Source organism: Ictidomys tridecemlineatus, unplaced genomic scaffold (assembly GCF_052094955.1).
Source record: "Ictidomys tridecemlineatus isolate mIctTri1 unplaced genomic scaffold, mIctTri1.hap1 Scaffold_191, whole genome shotgun sequence".
Taxonomy (NCBI): Eukaryota; Metazoa; Chordata; class Mammalia; order Rodentia; family Sciuridae; genus Ictidomys; species Ictidomys tridecemlineatus.
The window spans coordinates 410147-428766 of NW_027521642.1; the positions used below are offsets into that span (position 1 = coordinate 410147).

Below are 18620 nucleotides of genomic sequence, written 5' to 3' on the forward strand. Positions count from 1 at the left end.
ACCTAGAAAGACAAAATTGGGAGAAAAGAGTTTGTTTAGAGAAATAATAAATCTTGCAACATATCAAAAAATATCCAATGAAAAAATTGTTTCAGCTAGTTCAGTACGTTGGAAATTCCTGATAGCTCCTAAAGTTCTGCTAAAGAAAAGTTTTTCTGTGTGCCTGTCCTTGGAACTCCTTTGATACAAGAAATACTGAGTGAACACTAATGACTGACTCTGAGAGTGAAGTGAAAATCATCTAGAATCAACCAATTTCAATTTGAAGCTCTATTTTCATCAATCTCTCTACTGCAAATAAAAGTAAAAACTGAAAATTCAATCTATTCCTGTGTGCAAATATTTCAAACTATGAGTTCCAAACTGGGTTAAAAACTGAGATTATTGAAATGGTAAACCCTACCGAGTATCAAGAAAGTACAATGAAGAAGTTTTGGAGCTCCTTGTATATATTGGAACTCTCCTGCTACCTCCTAAACCAAGTTAGTAAAAGCACTTCTTGCATGCTTCTGCTTAGAACTACATCCACCAAGAAACAACCACAGAGTAAGCACTGAGAACTGATTGTCTATGTCTAGTTTCAAGCAGCTGGCACAAACCGTGTCTGATTTATGTCTCTATTTTCATCCATCTCTGCAGTGCAAAACAATGTGAACCCTGAAAATTATAACTCTTGCAGTCTGCCAATGATTTAACATAGGAGAACCAAACTTGAAAATGGAGTGTGATTAATGAATTTAGGAAATTTGCTGAGTATCTAAGAAATTCAATGAAAAAAATTTTGGAGCCTTTTCAGCACATGAAAATGTTCCTGTCATTTCCTGATGAGCTGATAGAGAAAGCTGTTCTTAGTGCATCTTCTTAGAGCTACCTTGCCAAGGAACAAAACACAGAATAAACACTTAGATAAGATTGTGTATTTAAAGGATCATGCCTCTAGCACAATCTGTGTTTGGTTTGTAGTTCTATTTCCATCTTCTCTATAGCGCAAAAGAAAGTGAAACATGAAAATTCAAACTGTTCCTGTCTGCCAAACCTTGAACGTAGGAGAACCAAACTTGGAGAATAGAGTGTGTTTAACGAACATATGCATTTTGTGGAGTATCAAGGAAATGTAATGAGAAAAAAATTGAAATTCTTTGAGTACATGGGAATTTTTTGCTAGCTCCTGAATCACTGATGGAGAAAGCTGTTCTTGAGTGCCTCTGCTTAGAGCTACTTTTAGTAGGAATAAATCCCATATTGAACACTTAGATTGGATTGTGTATTTGAAGTTCAAGCATCTAGCACAAACCGTTTTTGATGTGTAGCTCTATTTCCATCCATCTCTATAGAGAAAAACAAAATGAAACATGAAATTTTAAATTGTTGCTTTCTGCCAACCATTAAACTTGGAGGACAAAATTCGGAGAAAAGAGTGTGTTTAATGAATGTATGAATCTTGCCGAGTATCAAAGAAATACAATGAAAAAAATATGGAAGCTCTCTCAGTACATGGGAATTTTCCTGCTAGCTTATAAAGTGCTAACAGAGAAAGCCATTCTTGAGTTTCTCTGCTTAGAGCAACTTTAACCAGGAATAAAACACAGAGTGAACACTTAGAACAAATTGTGTGTTTGAAGTTTCAAGCATGTAGCACAAACCTTGTTTGATTTGTAGCTCTATTTTTTATCCAAATCTATAGTGGAAAACAAAGTGAAACATGAAAATTCAAACTGTTCCTGTGTGCAAACAATTGAACATAGAAGTCTCAAACTTTGCCTCAAAGAGTGTTTATTTAAAGGGTGAAAACTGCTGTGTATCAAAGAAATCTTAAAAACAATTTTTGCACCTCTTTCTGTATATTGGAGTTATCTTGCTAGCTCCTAAAGTGAGTGGGTAAAAACTGTTCCTGCATTCTTCTGCTCAGAACTACATCCTCCAGGAACAAACCAAAGTGTGCACACTGAGAACTGATTGTGAATGACAAGTTTTAAGCAGCTAGAAAAAACAGTGTTTGACATGCCGCTCTATTTTTGTCTATCTTTATCATGCAAAATGGAGTGAATTTTGAAAATTCAAACTGTGCTTATTTGCAAACCATTGAACCTACAAGTCACAAAGGGCTACAAATAGCAGATTATTCTGTTTTATTGCACCCCACAGAAGTCATTTGAAATGAGGTGATTTATTTCTTGTTTGTTAGGCAAAACCTCACTGGAGTGGTCAATATATTTACAATTAATGTTTGTTTCTGGAACTCCTGAGAAGATTCTTGTTACTAGATATGGCTTTAAAGAGCAAGCTCCAAGGTAAGCACATTTCCTGGTGCCCTTGTCTGTTGTCTAAAGAGGAAAACACTATTCAGTTAGGCCAGGCTAAATCTACCTGTGACATCTTAAAAGGTTCACTCTCAAGGCATCCCAGGCCTTCCATAGGGAACCTTAAGGAACCCCTGATTTTAATTGATGACTTCTAGTGGAACTCCATGCAGGATAGTGTCACTATACATTGGCCTTTTGTGTATGGTGTACAGATTTTCTCCTTCTTTATACTGAATCCATGCCTATGGGCATGCCTAAGGAGCTGACTCATTGCTCTGGCCACCATGAGATTATGTCTTTTAGAGCAGGGAACATAATTAACCTTCCTACCTGGCTCTGAAATTCAACACCACCATGTTGGTACCATGGCCGTGTTTCCCATATGCTGCTCTCAGTGACAGAATGTGGTGGAAATACTATGGCAGACACATTCCTGGCTCATGTGAAACTGTTCTGATGGGTGATTTTGGTTGAGGACTCCTCAACAGCCTGGGGAAGTTTCCAAACAAGTGCACTTGAAGCTGCCCAGGATTCTCCCACTAATTTGTTTTTCTACTTCCTATCTTTACTTGAGGGCAAACACACATTATGGTCTAATGTGTAAGTTGGCCTTTCCTAGGTCCCTCCCCATTTCCTTTCACAGACATTAACTCTAATAAAATTCTACCATGTTTAACCCTGCTTTTTGTAAGACTTCGACTTATGCAACTGACTTAAAAACTAGCAATATCATTTGTAGAAAATATGAAAATTCTTAGAGAAATATGACAGGAGTATATGGCTATCTGAAATTATGACTCTTTTATCCAAACTGAAGATATATTTATCAGAATGGTCTTCTTGGTTTTTTCAGACTGTTCCTTTGTTTGCCCTATAGTGGTCTTCCTTTCTCTTTCTATCATCTTTATCCCTAGTTGCCTTATTTATTCTTCAAGACTGGCATCAACACCTCCTTATCTGAGAAGCCTTTACAATTTCTCCCCTAGAAGAGCACTTGTTCTCTTTGGGCTTACAAAGAAATATTATTGATTATGTCACTGATTACTGTCAGCTTTCTATCATATTTGGTAAATTACCATAAGATATTTGTACTATGAAAGCTTCTTACTGATTTAAGTTTTATGAATATGTAAGTCAGTTTTACATCACTGTGACAAAATGCCTGACAAGAACAACCTAAAGGAGGAAAAGCTTATTTGGGGCTCATGGTTTCAGAAGTTTCAGTCCATAGACAGCTCTTTGCCTGAGGTGAGGCAGCACACATGGTGGAAGAGGAGTACTGCTCCATTCATGGCATTCAGGAAGCAAATAAAAGGCATATGACCACAGGGAAAATGAAGCCTCCCAGGGCATGCCCCAAATGGGACTCACTTCCTTCTGCCATGTCTCATCTACCTACAGTCACCACCCAGTCAGTCTATTTAAAGTTAAAAGGACTGATTGGTTACAGCTCTCATAATATAATCATCTCATCTCTGAATATTCCTGCACTAACAACAGAATCTTTTGGGGTACACTTCAGACCCAAACCATAACAGTCCCTTTCCTTTCAAAGAAAAAGATCTGGGTCTAAAATTACACTATATACTCAGTTGTATTGATTGAACTGAACATAAAATACTTTCTTCATTGCTGGCTACTTAATAAGAATGTGCTTAGAAGTTAGGAAATTTAGAGCTGACCAGTAAGGCTTGTTTTGCTTTTTTTTTCTATTGACTAATGAGAAATACTATTAATTTTAATACTACAGAATGTTCTGTATCAAAACTTTTTAATACACAAGCCATAATGATTTAAGACAAGTCAATTAAGTCTTTGAACTTGAAAGTATAACTACTTGCTGCAAGTATAGAGGCAGGTAGCACCCATGAGTTCTCCCTTGAGTTCCTTCCAGCAGGAACACTCAACCTGACATCACATGCTCACCTTCAATATGTCAAAGCATTTTCTACATTGTCTCAACATACTTTCCCTCACAAGAGGCCTGATGAGATCAATCAGGTTGCCAGGTTCTAGAGAGGCTCTGGGTCCTTCGGACAGAGTTGTCAGTTGTCCTGCAGTTATGATAAAGCATAATCAGTGCTGTAATGGGGAAAGGACTGTACTTTATCATGGAGCTTGACATTTTAACAATTCTGAAAAGCACTCTAGTCTGACTAGGGTACGTATTGCAAGTTAGAAAATTGGCACAGATTGAAGCCACAGAGGCTAGGTCATAAATAACATTTGCCCTTATCTTGAAGGATTTGAAGGAGGATCACATTTCTCTTGTATCCTAGGAAAAAACCCTCTTGACCTTTATTCTTATTCCTGATGATCATAGAACCATTTCTACAAAAGATTGGACCAACTTCACATAAGAACAGTCTAAAAGTGATTATTTTTTTTTTACCTCTGGCTCAAATCTTCTCTGTGAAAAACTCTAGGCTCTTATGCATAGGTAACATGAAACTACAAGGACCAGTTAATGCCAGTGGGGCAATCCTTACCTAACTGAGAATAGGAGATGACAAATAAAGGGCCAAAAGAATGAATAAAAAGAAGGTCACCTAGAACCAAACTCCCAAGAACATCAACTTTCAGAAATGGGCCATGGAAGAGAACTCTGCAAGGAAAGGAAAAAAGGATTAAAGAGAAACCAGAACAACAATACCATAGAAAGTAGAGCAAAGAGCTTTACCTGGATGAGAGAGACAGCCACCACTGTTAAATGCTACAGGAAGATAAAATAGGACAAGGAAGGAAAAGCATCCATCAGATGCAGCATAAAGACCCTGGTGACCCTTACAGAATCAGTGCTATTTCACTAATCAGAGAGTAATCATATTACAGGAATTTGGGAAAAAAATTGGAAGGTAAAGACAATGTATTAGATTATATTGCTGAATAATAATTCAGTAGCTTAAAACAACACACATTTATTACCATATAGTTCTGAGGATGAGAAGTCCAAGGTTGGTTGGCTTGGGTTGTAACTCAGCAGTAAAGTGCTCCTCTAGCACATGTGAGGCGCTGGGTTCGATCCTCAGCACTACATAAAAATAAATTAAATAAAGACATTGTGTCCAACTACAACTAAAAAAAAATTATAAAAAGAAGTCCAAGGTTTGTGTTCCTGGGTTAAAATCAGGTTTTAATGGGTGCATTCCTTATGGGGTCTCTAGGGAACCATTTTCTGCTTCTACAGTCTGCATGTGATCCTTGGCTTGTGCCTTGCTCCTTCTATCTTCAATGCAGTGCTACATCTCTGACCATCCTTCACAGTCACATCTCCCTCTGTAATCACACCTGGAAAGATTCTCTGCTTTTAAGGATTTATGTGATTAGGTCCTCCCACCCTAAGCCCAGTCTCTCTAGTTGTCCAGGAGACTCCCTCCATCTCAAGATCCTTAGTTCAAACACACCTGTATGTGATGACCTTTTTGGTGTTTAAAGCAACATATTTGTAGTTCTGGGGATTAGGATGAAGGTGTCTTTGTATATTTGTGAGCATTATTCTGTCTATCACAGGAAACTAGTAGAACTCTTTAGAATCATTTTTCTAGGGACTAGAGAAATAGGGTGTAGTTTAAAGGTATATGAGTCAGAGGAATTTTTTAAGGAAGTTGCAGGGAGGGAGATTGGCAGGTAGATGAACACTGCAAGGATGATCTTCTTCTGAGACTAATAACAGACCCAAACTGCCTGTTGATTTTGCTGGGATGGTTATAAGTTAAGTCCTCATACTAAGAACCATTACATGTTAGATTATGGCTATGAGGATGATTTGTTCTTAATCCAGCTAATCTGTAAATGATCACATCTTTAAGAACTTTAGAGTCTAGCCAAAGTAACATCATCTAAACATTTATTTAGTTTGCTGTGCCATAAAATATTGTCCTGGAAATTAAAATATGGTTTATGTAAACTATATTTTGTTTCTTTTTAAATCAAGACACATTCTAAATACTCGTATCAGTATTATACAATTAATTATGTGCTCCAGAACATACTGTACTTGTTATGTTAAATGATCAACAAAGTGAAGGGCAAGTAACTGAGGGATTAGGCAGGAATAATTAACTAAATTAATAAATATTATCAGAATTACTTCTTGATGAAGACACTTAAAATACACATTAACATAAATGAAAGGTGTCTGTAATATTTTTCTACATTAATATACTATAGGGACATCTATCATAGATGAGAGCAGTAAAGAAAATTACAGAATCAATTTTACCTGTGGATAAAGAATATTTAGATTCCTCAATTTAATAAGATGATTATGCATTAAAGTAATCTTGCTTTTTTTAGCTATATAGTTTACTGATCTTCAGTATCTAATTTGATTTAGTTCTTTGCCCAGGCAAATAGTAATATAAAAATGATGAAGAGGCTAAAATGACCTCTTTCTGAATAGGTTTGGAGAGCTGTCTTGTGGCAAAGAACCAGCCGTGGATTTTTCAGTATCTTAGTCCGGGAGTTTTTCTTCTCTGGACTTAACCAAAGGAAGCCCACTGTGCTCCTGAGCTTTGGCTCTTTGAACTTTATGAGAATGGATTCTAACCACAACAAGTTCATGCATAGGAAATAAATTTAATGGCTAAGCTAGTTTAGTACTCAGCTACTTCTCTTGATGTTCTTTTCTTCTCTTGATGTTCTTTTTATTGGAGGCTTCAACCTCATTAGTATTTCAGGAAAAAATTGGATCTTATCCATCATTTTGGTTGTTGCTTTCCTTTTCCTGGCACGCAGAGCCTGAAATTTCAATAGGGGAAGTGGGAAGGGATACAACACATTCAGAGTTTATGAAAGACCTCATTTTCCATGGTGTCCTGGAGTTGTTCATTAATTATAAATGATATTGAGGAGCAGACTGAGGAGCATAAAAATGGTCAGAAACTGTAAATATAATATTTTATACACAGGCACTTCTGAGACAAATTTGAATCTGCACAAATAAATGAGTATCTTTGAACTTCCATTGCATTTTAAAAAAATTTTTAAATTAATTTATTAATTTTTTAATCTTCCATTGCATTTTTTTGGCAAAGCATTCATTGCCCCTTGATTTAATATAGTTACTTATTTATGACCTGAGTCTATTGTTAAGTCCTCACATGGGGTGGTTCTCATATATTAGTGAGCCTAAGAATAATCTGAGAGCTTTGTTAAAAGACATTAAAGTGTAATGTCTGAGATACTTATTTAATACATTTTGGGGGCAGAGCCCAGGAATATTCGACTTTAAGCAGAGCATAGGTGTTGTAATGCAATGGTCTATGGTCCACTTGGAGAAATTTTGCCTACAAATAAGTGCACCTCTACTCCTGGTGCCTTAACACTATATTCTTCACAAGGTCTTGGAGGCATGTTGGTGAAGCCAAGGCAAATGTTTTGGATGGGTTAAACTTCAGGGGTGATTCATAATCAAGTATATAGTTTGCAAAGGGGAGACACCATTTTGAGTGGATTGCCTAAGGATTAAAGTTGTTGATAAAAGGAAATTGCATAAGTACTTTTCTGTTTGGGGATACTTTTAAGAGGATTCTTTTCTATCTAGAGTTCCTGGAGGAAAGCTCTGGATAAATTTGCTCTAGATAAATTTACTCTAGATTATCTAAAGTTTCTAATTAAAAGCTCTAGATAACTTAATTTTTTTCATTGTGGAAGGGTGGACATCTAAACAGGAAAAGATGCATTCATTCCTTGCTGTCTGTAGTGCATGGAGAGGCAGGTAAGGTTTGAGTTTTACATTCACCACTGGATGTGTGATTCCTAGCTCTTCTTTTTCTTTTGTTTATTGTTGACCAGGTGCTGTGAGGTCTGCTCTTTAAAGTGCCTTGCCCTTTATTCTTCTGCCTTAGGGTGTAAAGCTATTTACATTATTTGTTCTCTGCTCTCTGCTATCTCTTTAGCCATATGCAAAAGAAAGGGGGAAATCTGCATCCTTTTCATCAGCTCCACACAAAACTACTTCTTTCCTTCAAGAAAGTACAATTCCTCTTTGTCTCATTATTTATTAGAGCCTAAAATCATGCTCTGAAAAGACATCATCATCAAACTGATGTTGATTTTAATGTAAATACTGAGGAAAGAATCTTTTAGAGTTTCACAAGTGTTTTCAACTCTGGGAACAAACTAATATGCCCCTTTCTTGCATCAAAACCATTCACTAGTCTAAATAAACTTATTAAGATGCCATTAGTTGTGTGTGGACTGTTTAAAGTTGTTTTAAATAGAAAAAAAATGATTCTGAAAAATATGTGGTTAACATCTAGATGAAAATATATATGGGTTATTTTGTTTGCTACATTCATTAGAAGAAATCAGCTCCTGGAGTGAGAAAAGGCAATGAATTTAAACCTTAAAATCAGAATGCTCTGTTTCTATCTTCAAATGTAAGATAATCTCTCTCTCTCTCTCTCTCTCTCTCTCTCTCTCTCTCTCTCTCTCTCTCTCTCTCTCTCTCTCTTGTCTCTTTTCCATGAGCATTCAATAACAGTTTTACCTTTTTAAATCACAGCAGGTCTTAGAAACAAAACTAGCACAAAGATTCTGCCTCTCCTTGAATTTACATATTATGTGGACATTGAAGAAAAGTTATAGACATGCAAAGATGTCTAAACACCCCGGAGCAAGGGTGGTGCTTATTGTATCTGGAGTCTGCAGGGGCTGTCACTTTCCTATAGCATCCTCATTTATTATGCTAATTGATTTTCCAAGTGAAGACAGGAGGGTATCTGTTCTGTGAAATATTCTCAGTTTTTTTTTTTAATGCAAACCTGTTTTGTGCCTGAATAAAACCAGAAATCAATGTGTTTCCTTTCAAACATGGGAGGGTCAATACCGGGGTTACTTTTGTTCCCACCAAGTTATGTAACCGCCGGGACTTGTTTCTTTACTTTCAGGATTTGTGCAAAACCCATTAAAGCTTAACAACAGGCGGGAGTCTCTGGAGCAATGTCCAAGACACTGTGGCTGCTGGAACCGCCTACACTCGGGCTCAGGCCGCGTGAGGCTGGAGCAGCGGGGCTGGGCGCTCAGAGCCCCAGCGGGAGCTTGCTCTCCCAGGAGTTTCCTGTGCAGAGCCCCGCTCCAGTCGCGCGGGAGTTCCAGTCTGAATGCCCTCCTCTCCCACCTCCCTATTCTCATCACAGCATGTAAAGTCCTCCGTCCCTCCTCGGACTTTGCGGAGGCGGCAACTTTACTCTCTAGCCTCTGGGAGCAGAGCAGCAGAAGCACAAGGGGCAGCGCGCAGCAATGCCTGCAAGCGTCCCGCTGCCCACCATGAGCTAGGAGAGCTGATGGGATGGCCGGGCTGAGAGCGCCAAGGACTTGGAGAAACAGCTTTGGCTTCGCGTGTGAGTTCTCAGCGAGCTGCAGAAGACTGAGCGGGACTATGTGGGCACCCTGGAGTTCCTAGTGTCGGTGAGTGCCCCAGCGCTGCGACGCAGGGGGACCACGGGCGGCGAGGGGGAGTGGGTGCTGGAGCTTCCGCGGGAAGCCTCTGGGGCATTGTCTGTATGGGCATTAAGGGACCGGTGGGGGCATCCGATCTGCGCTGGGACAGGGAGTTCGCGGTCGCGGTGATCCAGGGATTTGTCAATGGTTAGAGTCCCACTGAGTGACCAGGGCCTTGGAGAGCTGGGAATCTGAAAAGTTAAGCTTCAAAGAAAGGCATCCTGTTTGGGAAATCCTGGCTGCCTGATCTCCCCTCACTTTTTATTTCCTCCATCGCAGTTTGATCAGTTTGCAGAGTGACCCCCACCCCCACCCCCTCCCTAGGTCTCCTAACCTTGGAGATTTTGTTATAAAGCCTTGGTGATTAAAATCTAATCTGCTGCATTTAGGTACATGTAGTTTTGAAAAATTCTTCAAATCTACTGGAGCTGGAGTTACTCAGATAACCTGGCAGTGAAGTCCCCTTAGTTATAATCTTTGCAACATCTTGGCGGGGCGGGTGCAGAAGGAGCAGCAGGGGGGTTGGGGGGGTTACCATTCTATCGCAGCTGTTGGATATTAAAGCCACATGTGCGCTTCCACTTCCTTGGTCCTACAATCTCCTTCCTCCTGGTTTAAATTTATCTTCTGCTCTGTTGCTATGCACATGAGCCCATGAGAGTGGTATAATAAAACTCGCATCTAACAACTTCAGGATTTCCAAGAACTGGGCACGAACTTGGTTTGCAATTTTCAATTTGACTCACTGAAAGTGTGCTTTGAAAATATTTCATTCATTTTAGGGCAATGAATGAAATATTGGGACAAAATTTAGTGAAAGTAACTTCTGAGACATCACTCAAACAGTACATTTTTCCTGTTCACTGCTGACAAGATAAAGAATTTGATGATTGGCTCCTGTCCACCCAGATGCCAGCGACAGCATCATTTAAAGAAGCTTTGCAATCTCAACTCAAATCCTCTAACCTTCCACTTCCTTCATTCTGTTCCTGTCTGAAGGGAAATATTTCAAGTGCCAAACTTCCTGCCCAGTTGTATAAAATCTGTAAAGTTTCTGCTTACAGTCCCCATAGAGGAAATTCACTTCTTGGCTGAGTCAAGAAGGAAAGAAGGATGTCTCAAATGATGTAAAATGCACAGGTTGGCTACTGCTTGATTTCTCAAAATCAGTATAGTTCAGTCCTGTTATTTGCAATGGCTCAGGTATTTGAGAATATCCTGGCAATTGGTGATACATGGATGATTTTACATTTCTTTCCCATAGGGACTGTGAAAAGAGTATTTTTAAGGAGATTTAACTTTTAGTAGCTTCAGATTTGGCTTTTATAATACTTTGTGGGTGATAAAGTCTGTTGACTTTTGAAGAATTTGAGTCATTTTTTAAAGAGGAATTGTTTTTTGAAAATAGCTGGAAAAAGTACCCTGCAGAATGCTAAGCTGGAGAAATATACTACTAACATAATCTACTGTAAAAAATGATTTGTTGATCTTTATCAGTTTTTCCTCTCATCTGAACATATGATTATTATAATTGAAAACTTATTATTCCTATATAGACAGCAAGATGAAATAGTATGGGAAGTCTAAAATAAATTGCATTTTCCTTTTTACATGTAGGAGATTATATTATGATTTCACTGTTTTTAATCTTATTTAGAAATTATGAACTCTTCCACTTCACCCAGTATTTGTGCTTGTGTATGTTTACATACACAAATGCACTTATTGACCTGAATGTCACCTTAAACAAACGGTTACTCTGTCTTATTTTTGGTCATGACTGGTTATTCGAAGCCAAAAATCTATTTTAAATTATTATATTCAGTTTTCTCTTTTAGGAGTTATTATAGCAACTTTAATCCCCTTATGAATTTACTTGGTCACCTGTAGTTGATGTAATCAATCTAGTTTTCATATTAGACTACAACTGACATGTACCAAGAGCTTAAAAATATTCACACTCTTTGGCTTGATAATTTCTCTTATAGAAGCCTATTCTAAGGGAATGAGCAGAAATAGAGACAATTAAAATTATTTTAAAAATTCAACCATACTGTTAAACAAATTGAGCAACAAATATGTTGCAATGAATTGATAGTGCATTCCTAAGTCAAATCTCAATATTTGATTAATCATTGGTTTAGATTTCTGTGATTGCCTTAAGCCATACTGATGTGAATAAAGCGTGACTTTATTAGGAAGACGAAGAAGAGGTGGAAAACACATTTTTAGTTCTAACAACAAATTTTTACTTATAGATCCACGAATGAGCAACACAAATGATATTATTCCCTTTGATTAAAAGATCATAGTGGTGGGCTGGGATTGTGGCTCAGCGGTAGAGTGCTCACATAGCACGGATGGGACCCAGGGTCAATTCTCAGCACCACATAAAATATAAGTAAATAAAGGCATTTTAAAAATATATATATATCTCATAGTGGGCCGGGGACATAGCTCAGTTGATAGAGTCCTTTCCTCACATGCACAAAGCCCTGGGGTCAATCCCCAGCACTCCACCAAAAAAAATCTTGAAAAAAATTAAAAAATGATCATAGAACTACCTGGCTGGTGGTGCACACCTGGGTTCTGGAGGCTAAGACAGAAGGGTTGCGAGTTCAAAGCCAGCCTCAGCAACGGTAAGGGGCTAAGCAACTCAGTGAGATCCTGTTTCTAAATAAAATATAAAATAGGGCTGGGGATGTGGCTCAGAGGTTAAATGCCCCTGAGTTCAATCCCTGGTACCCGCTCCATCCTCTACCCCCTCAAAAAAGAAAAACAGATTATAGAACCAGAGGGGAAAATTTGTTACTAAGATCTTAAATATCCTTGAGTCCTGTTTCCTCAATTCTACCTTTTTTGGCCTTTTTAAAAAGGGCTTTGGGAGCCAGGGATATAGCTCATTGGTAGAGCACTTGCCTCACATACACAAGGCCCTAGGTTCAATGCCCAGCACCACAAAAATAAATAAATGAATATAGTGCTTTTTCTCCTACCTCATCCCCCAGAGGACCTATGTTCAGCTCTCTTATCTCTGTACCATAATATCATTCCATATGCATCTTTTTTTTAGTTGCTGCCCAGGCACCCAGGCACACACTTATTGTTTGGCCAAAGCTCTGTGCTTTAAGGTGGCTGTCCTCATTCAGAATGACTTACCCTTCCCATGATGTGCCATGTTTTCTCAGGCCTCAACGTTTGTTCTTTTTTTGTACCTGGTGATTTCAAGGCTCAGTTTTCTCCTTCTGCATTGTTCCCTGCTTTGTATCTACTTCTCTACCCCATTTACTACTCCCTTTTTTATACCCACAGGACTTCATATTTACTTCTTCTGGAAGCCAAATTAGTTGATGCATTTATTTGTTTCCCTTTGTCTCATTCTACTATACACTCCTTGAGGACCAGGATATATATTTTGCTTGTCTGTGATTCCCCAGAATTATGTGCAGTTCTTGTAACACTGTGGCTGATCAATAAATGCTTATTGAGTGATGGAATGAATCAATGAATTGATGCATCCTGCATCCTCCTAACCCTATTTTTAAGGATAGTTCCTCAATCATCCTGAACATTCAAATTCCCCTTGCCCCCAATTGGTCTTAAGTTTCTTAAGCTTTGCTCATACACATTTGAATTCGTGCCACAACAAGTTTCAAATGAGATATATACCTGCCTTTAAACCGGGATCATGTCTTCAATGAGGCATTGAGATATTAAAGACTTTGTAATGCACTATTGTTTCATCTCAGGTGTTTTGAATTTTCACTTGAGATCATGGGTAGGTTACATAATCTAGATGAATTGTTTTTGAGATCATCGATAAAATGCTAGAGAGTGATTTAATTTATTGTTGTATTTACTTAATTTACTTTTATATCTTGTTCTGTTTGGGAAATGAATTTTTGTGTTGCATTAGAAATACCATAAAACAGTTCTTCTAGACAAATGATTTCATAGGCCTAATATCCAGTATTTATTGTCTGGAGTGTGGACAATAGAAGGTTGTGACCTGATTCCTGTTTGCAGTCCAGTGACACAACATGCCAAGATCACAGACCCATTTGAGTGGACGGAGAAAGGGCAGACTCAGGGCTCTTCATGGGTGTGCATTCTGCGTAGTGGTACAGGGCTTTGAGCTCAGGGTTCAATAGTCAGCTACTGCCATCTTGAAATTCTTACTGATTTTATCTTTTATTTTGCAAGTGAGATCAGGAGGGACAGTGGGGCACCAACAGAGCAGATATATGAAAAAAAAAAGCTTTGTCTTTCCAAACCTTTACTAGTATTTCCCCCCCCTGCTTTTTGAACAAGGGGTCCTCCAATTTTTATTTTTTAGTGGAAAATTGTGTAGACAAGTTTCATCATGGGCCACTGGCATTGAAGCAGGATAACTATTTAATGTTTTGTCTGCTTTACACTTCTGAGAGAGAAAGGGAGGGTTGTCACTAATTATACTGGAAACAGATTCAAACAGGGATTGTTCGTGGCATACCAGAAGACGTGGTTATTCACATTATAGGCATATTAAGATAAATTGTTTCAGCTATGAGTCTTGTTGTAAATATAAGATTTTGACTTTTGTCAAAATCTAGACAGACGTCTAGGTGTTGACCTCAGATTTTTCTAGAATTTGAGTCCTGTCTCCAGTTTATTGTGTAACATAAGACATTCCTAAACTTCTCAGGCCTCTTTTCTCTTTGTCTGTAAAAAGGGGAAATACCATTTCTCAGATTGCAGTACCACATGCTGTGTCCTCAGCCCAGGGCCTGGCTCCTAAGAAGGACCTTAAGCAGTTCCTGTTATTTCCTCTTATACTACAGTTAGAAAGAGTCAAGTTTGAATGGTCAATAGATATAATTTTCTCTGTATATTTTCCTCTATGCTTTTCTATGTTTCCAAGTCTCTTTCCAAGTATTTCTATTCTGTCAATGTAGTCCTTTTCATGGTACTCTTTTTAATGTGCTAATTGACTTTAAGACAGTGAAAAAACAACTCTATATTCTGTGTAATAATCACCAAAGTTAATTTGGTGCCTTATTGTTTACACTAAGAATTTACATATTTGCTATGTGATTTGGCTTGGCACATAGTGTCTCAGCTCTTTCTTTTTTTTATTTTTTGGTACTAGATATTGAACCTAGGGTGCTTTACACCTAAGCTACATCTCCAGACCCTTTTTGTTTTTTATTTTGAGACAGGATGTCACTTAGTTGCTCAGGTCCTCGATAAGTTATTGAGGCTGGTTTGGAACTATTCCTCCTGTCTCAGCATTCTGAGTCACTGGGATTACAAGTCTCTTAGCTCCTTCACATGGTTCTCCCTGGAGCTCCAGGGACTCTTACATGGGGCCAGGGGGAGCAGAATTTTATGACTGTGGGTTGCCCACCTTGGATTCTTCCAGGCACAACCCACTTTCTTTATATTTGTGCTTTAACAAAAGCAGTTAGTAAAACCACTTATCTCAATGGTAAATTCCCAGTGAACAGTTCCCGTTGAACAGGGATTGTGAGTTTACTTCCTATGTGGGCTTTTCTTGGCTTGAACATGGTGCTTGGTAAATAACAGGTACTCATGAAAACAAACAAACTGGCAAACAAAGCAAAAGCAAACAAAGCTGAGTTTGAATGAATCTGAAAACAATCTCTTTCAGTCATGACCTGAGTCATCCAGGCAAATATCAATTGATTCAACACATTGTGCCTAAGGTCTGAATTGTCATTCTCTCCCCAGGATTCATTTGTTGAAGTCCTAACTGCCAGTACTTAAGAATAGAACTGAATTTGTAGATAGAGCTTTTAAAGGGGTGATTAAGTTAAATTGAGGCTCTTCCACTGAACCCTAATCCAGTGTGACTAGATTCTTCAAAGAAGAGTTTTGGAGACACAGAGAAACACCAGAGGCTCAGAGAAGCAAGCCCTTGGGAGGACAGACACACACACACACACACACACACACACACACACACACACACACACACATACACACACACACGGTGGCCATTTGCAAGAGAAGGAAGGAGGTCTCAGCAGAAACCAAATCTGTTGACACCTTGATCTTGAACATCTAACCTTCAGAAATGTGAGGAAATAAGTTTGCATTTAGGTCCTCAGTTTGTGATATTTTGTTATAGCAGCCTAGGAGACAATTACAGCTCATTGTTAGGCACTGGGGATGCCAAGAGGAGTCAGGCTTGGTTTTATCCATAGTAAGTGCATTATTTGCTGGAAGAAAAAAAAATGCACAGATAACCATGATGCAGTGTGGCAAGAGCAATATTTGAGTCATAAGCAAGGGGACATGGGAGCATTATAGGAGTCCCCAAGACTAGGAGTGAGGGAGAGCTGACCATGAGCTGACCCAGCAAGAGTGAGGAGGAATGTGCTAAATTGGAAGGAGAATTGCCTGTTCCCTAGCAGCATGTGCAGTGTGACATTGTTATGGTAGAGCTTGGCACCCTGGGCTGCTGAAATAGTCTTAATGACTGGACATAAAAAGTCCTGTGTTTGGGGGTATTGGAAGGAGACCAAGTAAGTTCAGTCCAGCTTGAGAAAAGTTCCATTCTTGAGAATTCTGACGTCTTCTCTAGGTAATGAGGAACCAACTGTGAGGGGACACTGGTTCTTTCAATAATAAGCAGGTCTGAGACCACCACAGTTGGCACTGAATGGGGGTCTCCTCTGGAAAGAATTTGCCAGGCCAAGATTTCCTGAATCTGTGTGGCTGAGTTTCTCCTTGGATCCCTCTCCTTGCTTACTGCTTCCCCACCTCCCTGGCCTCCTCACACAGGCTTCTCTAGCAGTCCACACAGCATACAGAGAAGCCTTCTCCTTGCTTTTCCTAACTTGGGACAGGCTATAACCTTCAAAAGTTGTTCCTGTTTACTAAAGGTGAGCACAAGCGAGGAATCCTAGAAACTGCATGAAACATAAACATAGCCTAGCTTGTGCAGGAACAAGGAGGTCCTGCTCTCAGGGTCCGCAGACCTGCCTTCTTTCTCCCCAAGTTCCAAGATTGCTCTCATTGGATCACCCTGCCTCAGCATTACTGGCTGACTTGCCTGGGTTCTTTGTTTCCTAGTCTGAATATGTATACATCAGGAAGCTGCTTGCAGAATGAATTGACTTTTCTTTTGTAGCGAATGAACCATGAACTAAATGGGGTTCTTTCTTAATTCTGATTTTTGGAGTATTAATCGTAGGGCAAGAACCCATTCTCTGCTCAGAGGGATGAGTGTTTAGTCTTGATTTCATCTACATAATTACATTTTAGCATAATATGATGACGTTGATGTAAGAATAGTCTCTATTGAGATTAGATTTGTTTCCTAAAAAAATTCTGTCCACAGGCCCTTAAATATTTCTTCCCCTTGATTGTTTATACTATTTTTATGATTTGTCTAACAGTTCTGAATATATGGGAAAATAGCAAGAGGGGAAACCAGTCACCCACACTGTAGAAAAACTAACGTGCAAAGTGGTTTTGTTTATTAACTTGATGTGTGCATTTGAGAAACAGTTGTTTCTAGTCAGGTTAAGATCTGTTCCTTAGAACCATAGCCCCTAAACTTCATGTAAGGCAGTGTGAAGTCCAGATACCGTTTAGTCATCAAACTTCCTCCCCAAGACAAACTCAGATGTGAATAGAAAACCCCAAGCCTCACAACTTCAAATGAGAGCTATTCCTATTTATAGGAAGAAATACTATAAGGATTAACTGTCTTTTGACAAAATGGAATTAATTATCCCAACAACAATAACTATACCCTTAATCTATTTCCATGGTTCTGTGTCTCTGATGGAACCAATTTACAAATAAAGCCTGATATTTCACTTTGCAGTTCTCAGCCCCACCAACCTCCTACAAAGATTGGGCTGGGATACTAGTTTGGGAAAAATACATAAAAAAATTTTGCAGTTGAGTTCTCACACTAGTAGCTATAAACTCATGTTTTCTTCATCCAAAGGTAATCATTTTTTGACTTCGGAGTAAGTAATGTAAAAAATATCAGTATCAAATCATCATCCTCTTGTGCAATGGGGATACAATTGATGCCATCCACTAGCTTACCCAGACCTCATGTCAGGAGGTCAGAGTCAATACAGGCTGGGGTTGCTCAGCTCACTTTACCCACCTGCTGACCTAGTGAGGCCTGTACTGTTGGTACTATGTGAAGCCAGTGTGCTTATTTACCTAAGCACCTACTTATTTACCTGAGCTTGACAGATTCTCTTTGTGTATGTGTGTGTGTGTGTGTGTGTGTGTGTGTGTGTGTGTGTGTGTGTGTGTGTACTGGGGATTGAACCTAGTGGCACTTAACCAATGAGCACATCCCCAGCCCTTTTTATATTTTATTTTGGGACAGGGTCTCACAAGTTGCTTAGGGCCTTGTTAAGTTGCTGAGGCTGGCTTTGAACTTGTGTTTCTCCTGCCTCAGCTCCGTAGCCAATGGAATTACAGGCTTGACATATTCTCTCTTATATATCTTTCTGGTAACACAGAATGAAAGCCTGTGACTTTTGAGTAGATTATTACTTTTGATGGGAATTGTTGGAAAGGGTGTCTCATCCCCAGGTTTTGCTTTGGTAGAACTGTGATTGAAATGGTCTGACTGCAGATTGGTGGATGGTAGAGGTGCAGAATGGGATTGGGGTGATCAAAGCATTCTGGGCCAGAAGCTGGATGGCCTTGAAAGCCAAAAGTAGGAATTTAGAATTAATTTAGTAGACTGTGAGGGGCTAGGTAAGGTGTTTGAGCAAGGGAATCACAGAACTGAGCCTTGATTCAGAGGAGTCATTTAATGGGGAGGGTTAGCAAGAGAGTTGAATGGCTCTGCTGGGCACAGTGGAGATGGAGAGAGGTCAACCCATTAAG

The 18620-nt window shown here is 39.0% G+C and overlaps 1 long non-coding RNA gene across 1 annotated transcript in view; it reads left to right on the forward strand.

Moving 5' to 3' along the window:
• The first annotated feature begins 9277 nt into the window (after window positions 1-9277).
• The window catches only part of LOC144372930 (uncharacterized), a 59512-nt gene continuing 50169 nt past the window's right edge, over window positions 9278-18620 (forward strand). The window contains exon 1 of the long non-coding RNA XR_013432744.1: window positions 9278-9716. This is a non-coding gene — a long non-coding RNA (uncharacterized LOC144372930). The remainder of the gene's footprint in view (window positions 9717-18620) is intronic.